We start from the raw sequence: 13,340 nt of genomic DNA on the forward strand, positions 1-13,340 counted from the left end.
GACTCAGAACTATGTCAGCAGACAAATAACTGTTTTGACATTGAAAGTGAAATTATAGTCACACAGAACTCACATTTCTAACTAATTGTATTATTTATATTAGTAGTTTAGACATTTAATATCCCCAGAGCAAGACCCTTTTAAATGCTGCAGCCAAGTTTAAGAGATGAAAATTCAGATTGTCATATTAATACCTTCTGTTCTTTTAACCCAAGCATCCTTTGCACTTATAAGACTCTTTATACTTCCATTATATTTATTCCTATTATCTCACTTGGTTATTGTTCCTCCCTTTTTTCTGCAACTGTTCACAAAACCACTTTGACCTTTAATTCTGCCTCCTACCGAACTACTTCAAATGCTTCCAATACATTTTGTGGTGCCAGACTACTCAGAGAAGTAGAAAAAAGAAGTTTCTAAGCATAAATGAAACTCTTAAAATGGAAGTGAAACATTAAAGGAACAAAGCCATGTAGTATTTAGTATTTGCACTAACCACAGGCCAGCAGTTGAATGGCAGTCAGCACTTTAGCAATCTTAAACAGAGAAATCATGTAGGAAGCCACAGTGCAGTGTACAGTATTCCCCCTGGAGCATGTACAGGAAAAAAAGTACCCCTAAAATTTTAGCATGTCTGCTTTTTATCCCACAACATAAGGACTAATTGCCCTCAGTGTCTGAGCTGGATTCCTTGCATGCTGGAGCAGAACAAACACTACTTTTTCACCTATCCGTCACAGCAAACATGAAAGATTATGACAAAAGCAAACCAGTGCTAATCTTAGCACCTCACTGAGCTCAGAGCAAAACACACAGCAAAGCAGAGAGAAACCCAGCACACACAGACAGTGAAACACAATCATCAAATGAGTGGCTGAACAGAGGCAACTGGCCTCTGTGCTTCCACTTAACACTCGTCCTATCTGCTGTAGAGCCAACATTAAAACGCCCACAGGTTCAGTACCTAGATTCAATGTTTAAGAATTACTACAATATGTTTCATTTTTCTGTCAGACTGAAGGATTTCATCCAGCAGTTCAGGCATTAAGCCCATTCTGCTGAGTTAAACAGAGCTTTTATACACTAGTGAACTCATGTCCCAGCCCTGCAAAAGAGACACTGGTAACATTTGTTCAGTCTAGTCTGATGCTGAGTTTTCCTAAAGCAGCAGATCAGGAACAATCTACAAGCCCAAAACACTGCCCCAACCAGATGAGCCACTCTCCTTCTGTTTTTGACTTCCTAGCTTTATTTAGTGTTTCCTTTGCTCTTTGACCATCTCCTTTGTTTACATGCATGTCCTAAACACTGCAGAGGGCTATGCTGCATCAACATAAATCTCCTCTGACTGGCTTCTAGCTCTTTCAGGTACTACCAGAGAGGTTTTGGAGTGGAAAACACCAGTGAGGGAACTCTTGAAGGTCTTCCATCATTCCCACACTTTTCCAGATTTGGAGTAGGTGGAATGATCACAGCCTGAAGAAATCTCCAGGTGGAACAAGTACCTCAGAATTGCAGTCATGGAATGTGTTATGGTCACCTTTATAGAAGGGAGCAAAGCCAGAGTCACAGCACTTTGGTGTGCACTGGCAATTGCTGTAGGTCATTATGAAGGCTTTGCAGGTGAATGCAGCAACTCAGCAAACCTGGACACACAGCTGAATTCTCCTGGAGCTGTGGGAACGATTACACAACCCCAGAAATGTGTGAAAAACAAAACAGCAAAAATCCTTTGGTGCTTCCTCTCAGTCAGCTCCAGCACTTTAAAGAACACAGCTGAGAAAAACATAAAAAAACCTACGGTATTTCGAGAAAGGACTGAAATATTAGGGCAAGGGTAACTTCTGCACAGCCACAGCCTTTGAAACAACTGAAGGCTTTTAATATAGATCTTCAGTTCTGAAACCACAATGACTGGGATACAGCTGGCAGCTGGACAAGAATCTCTGCAATATCTCCACATCACCTGAAATGACAGCCATATATATTTATACTCTATAAAGTGTGTGTTTATATGTATACATACACATATATATGTATATATACACATATATATATGCACACACATTTATAATCTTTAATAAATCTTTCCAAAAAGGCTTAGAATAAGACACAGGTAGGTATCTACTTTTTCACAGGCTTAAGTAGGGAATATCTTCTTCCATGTGCTTTTTAATATGATTTTTTTGATTACAAGGTATTATTTTTAAATTGAGGATTTCTGGAGGAATTGTTCAGTGCAAAGAGAACTTATGTTCTAATGCCTACAGCTCCAGACTTGGCCCCCTAAGGAAGAAGCATGGTCCTCTTCTCTTCACACCCCAAATTGTCTCAAAATGTTTTCAGATAAAACAGAGAATGAAACAACATTTAGGAAAAAAAAAAAAAAAATCACGGAAAAAACCCAAACTCCAAATAAAAGAATGTATCTTTGACCTTTGGTAATTCAAATAGAGTGTTAATCACGAAAGGATTAACACCCTCTGTATTATAAATAACACAACCAGTCATCAGGAAATTATAACACCCCATATAATCAAGAAACACTGAAATCTATAACAGAACTATGCCCAAGCAGTGGGAGAATACTTAACACATTGTATCAGTTCAGAGAGATTCTGCCACTTCAAGCATTATAGAGAGCAGCTCAGTACTTAAATAGGCCAATCTTTTTCCTTCCATGTGTGCACATGGCTGTATATACACACATATATGATTTATGCATCCATGTGCCATATAAAAACACACACAAAAAAAAAAAAATCACAAGCCTTAACCATTATATGCATTTTTAATTTTTTTAAAAAAAATCTATGCATATATAATCTCCTTGGGTTCTTTTTTTCCAAATAAATTTATGTTTGTGGAATCAAAAGCAAATACTTTCCAACATACCTTAAATAGTTTTCTGTAATCAACATAATTATTTTTTGCTTAAACAAAGATTATTTCTCCCTTATTTGATTCTGTACTATAAGCCAGCAGTATATGAAATGTTATTACAGCACAGAGGTATCAATTAAGAGAGAGCTCTATCAAAACACAAAGTTTTTAAAGGAATGGGGGAAAAAAAAAAAATCAAAGAAATCACTAACCTCAGTATTTGGCTTTGAAGGAGACACACAGCTACCCCCTTATCTTCTGCCATCTTCCCCATAACCACTTCCCACTTTCAAAACCTCTCCATCCTATTTTCTCTCAAACCACACCACTCCTTTTTGCCTGAGAGCCTTGGCCATTCTTTCCTACTTTTTCTCAGCATCCAAAACTTTTCCTGTCAAGCTTGTTTTCTATTCCCACTATACCCAAAGGTCCATTCCACCCACACGCCCAGTTTCAAGTTTTCCAGTCTTTCTGTCCTGGCTCCAAAGCTGCTGTCCCAGGAGTGCTCTCTCACCTTGCCTTCATTCCTGCCATCCTGCCAGCAGCAGCTCTCCCTGTGCTTGCCCTGGCTACTGGCACCTGCTGCCACTTTCCCTTGGCCAGCTGCACCTACTGCCCTGACTCCTTCTTCCCTTACTCCTTCAGAAACCCATAGAGGTGAGCAAATAAGGAACATTAACAAGCCCGATGATGCAAATGAGATGGCAAGTAGAACTCACTCAGCTCTCACTGTTTCCAGCTGCACCTGTGCCTTACTAATCAATCTCCTTTATCCACTAGGACCAGCATCTCAGCATTTGCCCAAGAGAAAAATCAGACCTTTTCCTCAACATGGAGTACCTCATGAAGAGTATAAAAAGCAACTCATCTCAAGAAAGAACAGCTGAATTCAAATTATTTTAATTTGTAATAGTATTTTCTGCTGAGACTCAAAGAACAGTCGAGAAAAGATCCACATTCTCAACAAACACACTCCTTAGTTTACTTCTTCCATAGAGCAATAAAAGAATGTGGAGTCATGGAATCTGGTGACACACCTACAAGCAGGAAAGCTCTTGCCATGTATAAAAATATTAGATGGGGATAAAAAGAAGAGTAGAGTTTCCCAGTTTGAGAAGCCTTTGCAATCTAAACTGCATTAGAATTTCCCCTTTAAATCTTCAGTAAAAAGGACACACTCCTTTAGTTCACTTCCTCCCATTGCAGAATAACTAGCAAATCTTATCTTTTTCAAGCCCACTATAAAGATCCCACAGATTTTCTCCAAACTTGTGTCATTCCATAACTATGAAATACAGCTTCTAAAAGAAATACATTTTAAAGCTGTGCCATGAGAAAAAGCACAGCTTAATTAAGTTAACTAAGCTGATTAAGCCATGCTCTTTCACCTACTACAGGAAGTATTTAGCCCTGGAGCCATCCTAAAGGCACCTCGCACAGCCTATGACATGTTTTCCAGAGATACTGTATATATTTAGTCACTGTGGAAGGGGAAAAAGCAAACACCCTATATGTCAGCATGCCAACAAAAGAACAGAAGAAGTATCAGCTGATAAAGCAGCTGTTTACATCTCATTCTTGTCTGGAAGGCAGGTATTACATTACAAGGAAATAGAGAAAGTTAGTACCCCACCACCTCAGATCTGACTTATAAAATAATTTCAGTAGGAACACGCTCTCCAAAAATCCCAATCACCAATATTATTACTGGGATCTTTGTAAGTTAACAAACTACAACAAAAATTGAATAGATTACAGCAGGTTTATTTAAAAATAATTCAGAATAATCTTTCTCCTTTGTTGTATTTAAATTCATTTGTATAATTAAAGGAATTCTTTAAAATTTTCAATCCTTTTAAAATTTATAAAAGCAATTTCTAAAATAAAGACATAGCAGTATTCTTATCTTGGCTTTTCCTGGTACAAGGCTGCTGCTCTGTGTCTCATAAAGATTTCTGGCAGAGTGAGAAAACCTGGTCAGTATCAGAATCTTTCCTGGGACCTGTCTGCAGTGTCGACAAGCAGCTAAGCTGAATATTAATACACTCTCCATCATCAAAAGCTGTTGCATACCCAAAGGATGAAAAATATTTTAATCAGCTTTCAGCTTGTCTAGTAGAAGTCAGTTTATTCCTTTGGGATTATACATCTATGTGCTCAATTTTTGTCTTTGCACTCTCCCTCCATACATACTACTTTTGAAACTAGCAGCAAAGAGCCTAAATCTGCTGTTTGGTTGAGAAAAAACAGCTAATGCTGTGATTCAATTACAGTATTTTACATTTAAGAAGAAAATGTAAAAGATGAAAAGCAATGAAAAAACAGTCCTGTTATCAAGTTTATTAACATTAGGATTACTTAAAGAAACGAGTGAGAAAAAAACCAGGTTTTTTGGTTTGTTCAACATCTACACAAATGTTAAAGATTTTCAAGAGTGCTTTATCTGTCATTTTACCCATTTTTTATTTCTCCCCATTAGATTACTAGTTGTTGCAAATTCAAAATTCCTTTAGCATAAAAACCACCAGTAGAATTGATCCTTGATTGTATAAATATTTATAAATATGTGCACCAAGTATGTCCTACATGACAACCAACAAATGGATGAGTAATGGAAAAATGTTTTGGAGAGCCTTGACTGTACAAGTGTACCTGCATGGCAACCTCTCCCTTCCTCTGAGGGACAATGCCTGTCCCTGTAAGGTTGCATTAATGAAGATAACACCTACAGGAGAAGACTTTTGAAAGTAATAATCTTAATTCTGTTTATCTTTAATCCTTTCAAAAGCATCATAACATTTTGGACCAGGACCTGGCCAGGACTTGTATTGGTCTTTGCTTTCAGCACCTGCATAAATGCAATGCAGAACTAATTTCATCTTGCCTCAGCCCTGTTTCCTAGGGATAGATGTATTACCATTGGATATGCAACACTATCATGCTCTTTTCTCCTGCTCATAAGAGAAGACATGAAGAAATGTAAGTAAGTGTAAATGAGAATCTGCTGATTTTCAGATTTTCTATCACCTCATGGAAGCCTGGAAAATACAACCTCTGTATGGTACTACACAGCATCAGCATAAACTGATTTGTACAGACTAATCTTAAAATAATTTATATTGTCCATCAGCAACACAACCAATCATTATTTTTGAGCAAGAGAGTGAATTCTGTGGTCCTACTTCTGCAAATTATTTCAGCCCAAAAGCTTCTATTTCATGAAATGGAAGCATGACATTGGACAGAAGGAGACCTAAAGGATCACAATGAGTTAACTTACTCTGCCATGTGAAAAAGTCTTACAATTCAGTTATCCAAGCTGAGTCCCACCACAACATCACAAAACAATTGACCTTCTAGCTAGCTGGTGAAGCTCTAATCCATTAGCATGTAGGACACAGCTTGAAGATTGAACTAAAATGGAATTATTAGCAGCGTATATATGCATACATATATACACAGACACATAAAAATAATCACTTCAGTTTATTACAAAATGATATTGATCCCTAGGCAGCTAGACAACATGAACTGATGCACTATTCCCAGCTATTAACAGTGCACTTTGTGGATCACTGTGTGCTAAGCACAGAGCTGGATTCATCTCGAGCACAGCTCTACTGCTGCCACTCCTGTCCCCCAGCAACAATCCTACCTGTTCCCACCATCCCCATAGCATTCTACTCCATTACAGAAATTCAAAATGGGTCCTACAAAAACTACTCTGATCGTGATAATCACATTGTTTTACTGGAATAATTTAAAAGATTTGCTACATTTAAACTTTATATTAGTGCCTCTGCTGTGAAAATTATATAGAGGTCAGATTGACTAGCAGTCCAAGGAAAACTGCCAAAATCTGATGTTCACTTGTAACATTTGAGAAAAGCCAATAATTATCTTCCTACTGCAGAATAGTAAACATTATTATATCTACAGCTTCAGGATCATTAAGCAGAAACATGTGTAGTGACAAACAGAAAGTGCAAAAAAGATTCATGCAAAAGCTCCTGAGAATGAGACCTGGGAACTGTGAGGAGACAATCAGGGTCAGCCAAAAGACACTAAGCACTTTCTTAGACAGACAGAATTTGCCCATCTGACCAAAAAATAAAAAAAATTAAAAGCTCCTATGTGGCCCCATCCACACTTTCCAATCATGATATGGGGAGGCAAAAATTTGTCAGCTTCTTTCAAATGCAGGATGTTCTCTCCCTAGCACATAGCCAAAAAGTAATTGTCAGATACAGGAAAAATCAGAGCCTCTTTAAATTGAGGAGGAATTTAAGATCAGAAATCATCTGCAATGTAAAACCAAAGTAAGACCTCAATGTTTTGATTGCCAGACTGATTTTGAAAACCACACCTAAGTTACTTGCACAAGTTAAACAGAGGATCAGTAAAAGAATTAGCACCTAATTCATCAGGGCATAATGCTCTCCATAGCAACTCCTGAAGCCAAGTCATATTTCTTTATGTATAAAATGAAAGCTCCAGTTTTGAGCAAAGATGAAGTAACTGTTAGAGAACACATTACAAAAACACTATTCACCCATGATCTTGTTAGGAATTAGAAGGACTGATGATCAGATGGTAGAGAAAAGGTAGCAATACAGCAACAGCAGCTTTCCAGAAGATGTCACCTCCTTTGCTTACCAAAGCCATTTGGACACTAAAGCAGCTGTGTTCTATTTTATAGTGGTTACAGAGCCACTAAAATACAATGGCAACCACTAAAATACAATAGCAATAAAACCACATTTAGCAACACTTAGTTGTATTAAAAAAATACAGCAATGCAGATGGTGACATTTTAATCATCCTGCCATTTGCTTTCACTTTCATTCAAAATCACAACTTACCCTAGTTTATAACAATCATGGTACAAATTATTCCTGCCAAACCACTGTAATTCACAGTTTTAATACCAAACCAAATCCTTTTTTTTTCTGTGTAGCATGTCCATAAACATATATACACAAATACAAATCCATAAGTTTTGTATATGATCACTTCTGGGATCAAATAAATAAGAACTAGAAATAATTTAAAATATTGTTAATAATTAATCAATTTCTATATAGCATATAACATAAATTCTAAAAATACAGATTAATTTCTTTCTAAGAAACACTATTCCCAGTCTTCAAATACAGTCTTTTATTAAGTTTTTCTACTAGGAAATAGATTTCTGAGAACATTAAAGCATATCATAGAATCTTCTGAATTGGAAGGTACCTTAAAGACAATTTATTTCCAACATCCCCTGCCATGGGCAGGGACACCTTCCACCATCCCAGGTTGCTCCAAGCCCTGTCCAATTTGGCTCTGAACACTTCCAGGGATGGGGCAGCCACAGCTTCTCTGGGCAGCCTGTGCCAGGGCCTTGATAGCCTCACAGTAAACAATTTCTTCCTAACATCAAAATAAAACCTGCCCTCCATCAGTTTAAAACCATTCCCCTCATTCTGTCACTCCATGCCCTTGTGAAAGACTTTGTAAAGAATAGTGAGACTGGTAAAACAAGAGCTCAATACTACATCATCATTATTTCCACAGCAAATAATAAGCCTCAATAAACACACTATTCATACAAAGATCTTTTGTTATTCTAGTCTATACCTATCCAAGGTTTCAGATGAACAAATTTGATTTCTGCTGACTGTGGTATATGCATTTATGCCTTAAACACTAGCAGAGATCTCATCACTTTTGACATGCAAGTGCAGGTGTTTAGAACACACAATTGTATACATCCAAGAACATAAAAATAGTGAGGATCACAGAAAGAAGCCCTGTTACAGTAAGAATAAAGCACAAGATAACAGAATGCTAGTTATCTAAAACTGCATCTCACCAAGATGCAGTTGTGTGCACAAGAACACCTACAAATGCCAAACCTGTAAGTCAGGTGCAAACCCAGCAGGAGGGGAAGGCAGAGGCAGGAGCACAGCTCACAACCCCCCTGCTCCCCACTTGGGCCAGCAGAAATGCACTCACTGTCCCACAGGACATGGTCCCAAACCTCTCCTGGCTTATGCCAGTGCACATTCCAGCCTTCATGCTGTCAGTGTGAGTCTCCCAGAATGCTGTCAGAGTGCCCTTTGAACAATCCCAGTTTAGAGCAGAAATGTTATTGTGGCTCATATCAACGCAGCTCAGATCTCAACCAGCTCACGCAAGGGTTAAAAACAGAAAGTGCTATCCACTGGTTTGCTCTGATGTTCCTGTAGATATTGTCACTGGATGTATCCTCAGAAGAATTCTATTCAACACCTCTGTCTTTAAGTACAAAGCTGTAGGCTGTAGCAGCTTTAGGAAACATAAGTATCCTTTTTTCTGCTGCACAGTATCTGTGTGTGAAATTCTCTAAAGGGGTTTAAGTATTTACCCTGAACACTATCAGACAGTTTCTAAAATTTTCCTTATCCTGTTGCAGAAACACTTCAAAGAGAATCATAAACACAGTCTTTTGTGCTTTCAGCACACATGTTGTTTTGGAAGCTTAAGTCTGAATTCCCTCAGAATTGTAAATAATTTTTTTCCTCAAAGATGTGCAATACAACTTTACTTTTTTTATTTTCTTTCTTTCTTTTTAGAGTTTCATTGTGATTCTAGTACAGACAATGCTAAATCCTTTCTCCCATTTCTGACAGCTAAAAATATTGGGGTCAAAAAAATATTGGGGGGGAAAAAAAAAAGGATAAAAAAAATAAATAAAAGTAAGTCTCCAAGATCAGGTTTTGTTGTTGTTTAAGATAAAAGATACATTTCCAGAAACATCTGACTTCCAGTATACATGAAATATAATCAGCCAAAAATACATTTATTTAAAGTCTCTGGCCCTAACAGATAAGGAGAGCCCCCAAAGACAATAAATATGGGTAAAATTTGGGTCTTGGAGCTGCCGTTGTACCTACATTTCACAGCTCATTAGGCAAATCCGATCACCCACGGCCACATGGCCCTCCAGTAAAGTGTGACACTGCAGTATCTGAGCACAACGGGAAAACCAGAAGAGAAATTAAAATAATACCTCCGAGTTCCTGGAATTTTGGCTGACAAGGTCAAACCAATTCAAGTGTCAGTTAAGTTACTATGCAATTTCTGAATGAAGCTAAACACCAACCAGCCTGTTTGTGATCCCATTATCTATTTTTTTAAAAATAATTGGTTAGTTGTTTAAAGTGCCAAAGTCTACAAAAGCTAGGAGAATTCCTTGTAAAAGCATATTTTTTCTTAGAGCTTTTCATGGTTATCCGGGCACTGAAATGCTCTTGATTTAAATACATATTTAAACCCTTGCTTTAATTTGGGGAAAAAAATGGCTCTGGGCTGAGATTTTGTAGCTCAAGTTTCAGCGTAGACTCAATTCTAACTGTCAGGCTGTAAGCCCCTGACAATAGTGGCTTATAGCTGAAACTATGACATACTTCATATATAGCAATAGGAGCAAATAATGAAACAGACCTCAAAAAAGGAAAGAAAATAATTTTACAATAAAACAGCCTTGCTCTCTGATTTCCATTCAGTTGTGCAAACAGATTAAAAAAATGGGTATTGAAAACAACAGTAATAACAAAACTAAAGGTAGTTTTTAAAAGTTTTACAAATGAACATGAAAGTTGTGCAGAAAGATAGCAGTCTGCATGAAATGCCACTTTGATCATTCTGCTTTCTCCGAGTGTTCACACTTGGGCTTTTGCACCACTACAAATTAAAAGGTGTGCTGCATTTCATTATCATCAGCTCTGCTTTAAGACGCCAAAAAATGAAACAAATGGTGCAACAACTGCTTGTGTTTCAGTTATCCCATTAAGAAATTACTTCCCCAAGATCTATGTTTCATTCCTTTAAGTAGTCCCTTCACTGCAGGCAAACAGTTGTGCTGTTAAATGTAACTCCAAGTCACTCACACTTTTCTCTGCATTTCTGTTCCACGCTTTCTTTCGTCTTGCCAAATTCCTGCATAAATAGGTGGGATTAAATGGAGCCTAGCCTACCTAACATAATTATATATGTTGTGATTTTATACTGCAATGAAATTGATACATTTTAATAATGCCAGTCTTGGCTCTTTCCCACTAAAGTCAATAAAGGTTATTAGGGCCAACTGCCATATAAATACATTGCTACATTGCTAAATGGACTGTCAAAGCAGGAAATACAATTCACACCATATAGCACTGTAAGGGCCTTCTTTTTTTTAATTTTTATTAAGGAACACTAGATATGTTTTAAAAAGCCTTCAAAAATCCAACATGCAAGTGTAGCCTTATATGTTTACTTTTCATTCCACAAGCAAAAATAATTTCATTGATTTACATTTTACTCTTTTCATGTGAATCAACCTAAAACAAAATAACCAAAAAAAGACTGTCGGACTTCTGCAGTTCTTACAGATTTGTTGTGGTGGTTACAGATTTTCATAGCTAAAATAAATGTCAGATTGCAAGGTTTGCATGATATCAGACCCTGAGAGACAAATTGTCTCTCCACTGAATCTCAGAACAGCTACAGCAAGACTTGCTCACATCACATGAGATTTCAGCTTTTCAGACTTCTCTTTACCCAGAAAGCAAAGCCTGTACGGTCTTTTTTCAAATGGTAACTCTCCCTTTGAATTCTGCAAGCATTTATCCTGATGTTGCAGGTGATAACGTGTTAATCTTGGATGACTTTTAAAAAAAACCCTCCAACACATGAATAGCCTTCATATTTTCAAGGGAGGGGGAGAAAAAAAGGAAGATTGGTTAAACTGCTTTGGATTTAATGGCTCATAAATTCATGAGGTAATATTGTGGGAAATGTGATGTTTTATCAGAATGTCATTCAAATGAAAGGTTTAACATTTACATCACAAGAGTGAGCTCTAAGTAAAACTATCCTCAGGGAAAGAAATGCCAGGAATAAACATTATGATAAAATTGTGTGCTTGCTATAATGTACAAAAATATTAAATAAAGCCCATGGGTTTGAAGACACTGGGCAAAACTTCCAGCAATACTATACTCTGCTGTGACAGAAGAGTAATTACAATTAACAGAATCAGAGATAATATTTGAAACTTTATTTTCTTCCTTATGGTTGCTTTATTAAATAAGGGGAAAACCTAAAAAATAAAAAAACACACAGAAGGTCCCCGAGACTGACTTTTGCATCACTCTAGACACATATATAAAAACACTACGTCAACAGTTGTTCAGCTCACACACAAAGGAAAAATACATTGCTTAAATATTTTCTTTTAAGAAATAATTCCTTTTAAGCAGCAAAAATCTTCCAAAACAATACCAACAATTCTGAGACATTTTTTACTTTTAGTATTCTATGTTCCTCCCTCTCTTTATTTTTTTTTTAATATTTATCCAGCTAAAGTTATAAATTTGGAGGAAAATTAGACTTCAGACGACTTGGTACCCTCAAAAATACCCTTTTGCTTTAAGTTAACTGTGGAAGCTAAGCATGCACCAAAACGCCGCACTTTTAGTGTTAAATTGCTGTTGAATTTGTTAACCCGCAATTGATTTCCTGCGTTGTGGAATCTGGGATTAGGGCTGACTGGGATAATTCCGCTGCCCACGGGAACAGCGCGGCTCAACAGCGCCCCCTCCCGGCCAGCGGCCACAGCGCGCCCCGCGCCCCGCCCGAGCTCACACGCTCCGCCAACAGACACTCCCAATTAACATTCTCCTCTGTCTCCTCCAATAGCCGAAATTAATTGTGATTAATATGTTATAAGTCATAAAACATTAAAGCAATTCTTAAAATATAAATTAGAAGCAGCTTCTGTCTTGGCCCGAGTTTGGGTTTGCTGATAAATATCATCCCGAGGACTGTTGAAAGGAGATACACTGACGCCACCGTGTTTCTAATTAGAGACACATGGCAATGTCACACCAATTGCAGAAAACCTAACCCTCGAGAGTTCCACGGTTTGCTGTTTTTCCATGTTTTCAACACACAATGGATATAAAATATCAAACATTCTTGTCTCTACCTCATCTAAGCCTGCGTTACAAGAGAGTAAGTTGTCATTTGAAAGAAAAACAAACCGAAAGATTTTTTTTCAATTATAAGGGTCATTCAAGAATGTGAGCATATAAGAACACAAAAATGAGGGGGAAAATCCCCAAACACGTAAGCAAGTTATATTTTCTCTCCTTTTGTAGGAAAATTCGATGTTCACTTATTTCTTGTGGCAACTAAATCCCACAATTGAACTGTCCACTTTTCCAGGCATGTGTTCCGAGTCTGAACCCAGGCCCTGCAGGGAAGTTCCCACTGAGTTGGAGTGACAGCATTTCTTCTGACACTCAAGAGCTCGTTCCTGTGGCACCACATCTCCAGAGCCTCAAATACCCTGACACAAACCCTGCTCAGCACCCTCAGCTACAGTACAAACCCTTCCAAGCCACCACAGGCAAGCTGAGGCTTATTTATGCAGCAGAAATGAC

The 13,340-nt window shown here is 37.6% G+C and overlaps 1 protein-coding gene across 5 annotated transcripts in view; it reads right to left on the reverse strand.

Annotated features, from left to right (window-relative positions):
- The window catches only part of FTO (FTO alpha-ketoglutarate dependent dioxygenase), a 216,492-nt gene that overhangs the window by 139,053 nt on the left and 64,099 nt on the right, over nucleotides 1-13,340 (reverse strand). The gene's annotated exons all lie outside the window — the stretch shown is intronic.

The sequence above is a fragment of the Erithacus rubecula genome, assembly GCF_903797595.1.
Source record: "Erithacus rubecula genome assembly, chromosome: 12".
Lineage (NCBI taxonomy): Eukaryota > Metazoa > Chordata > Aves > Passeriformes > Muscicapidae > Erithacus > Erithacus rubecula.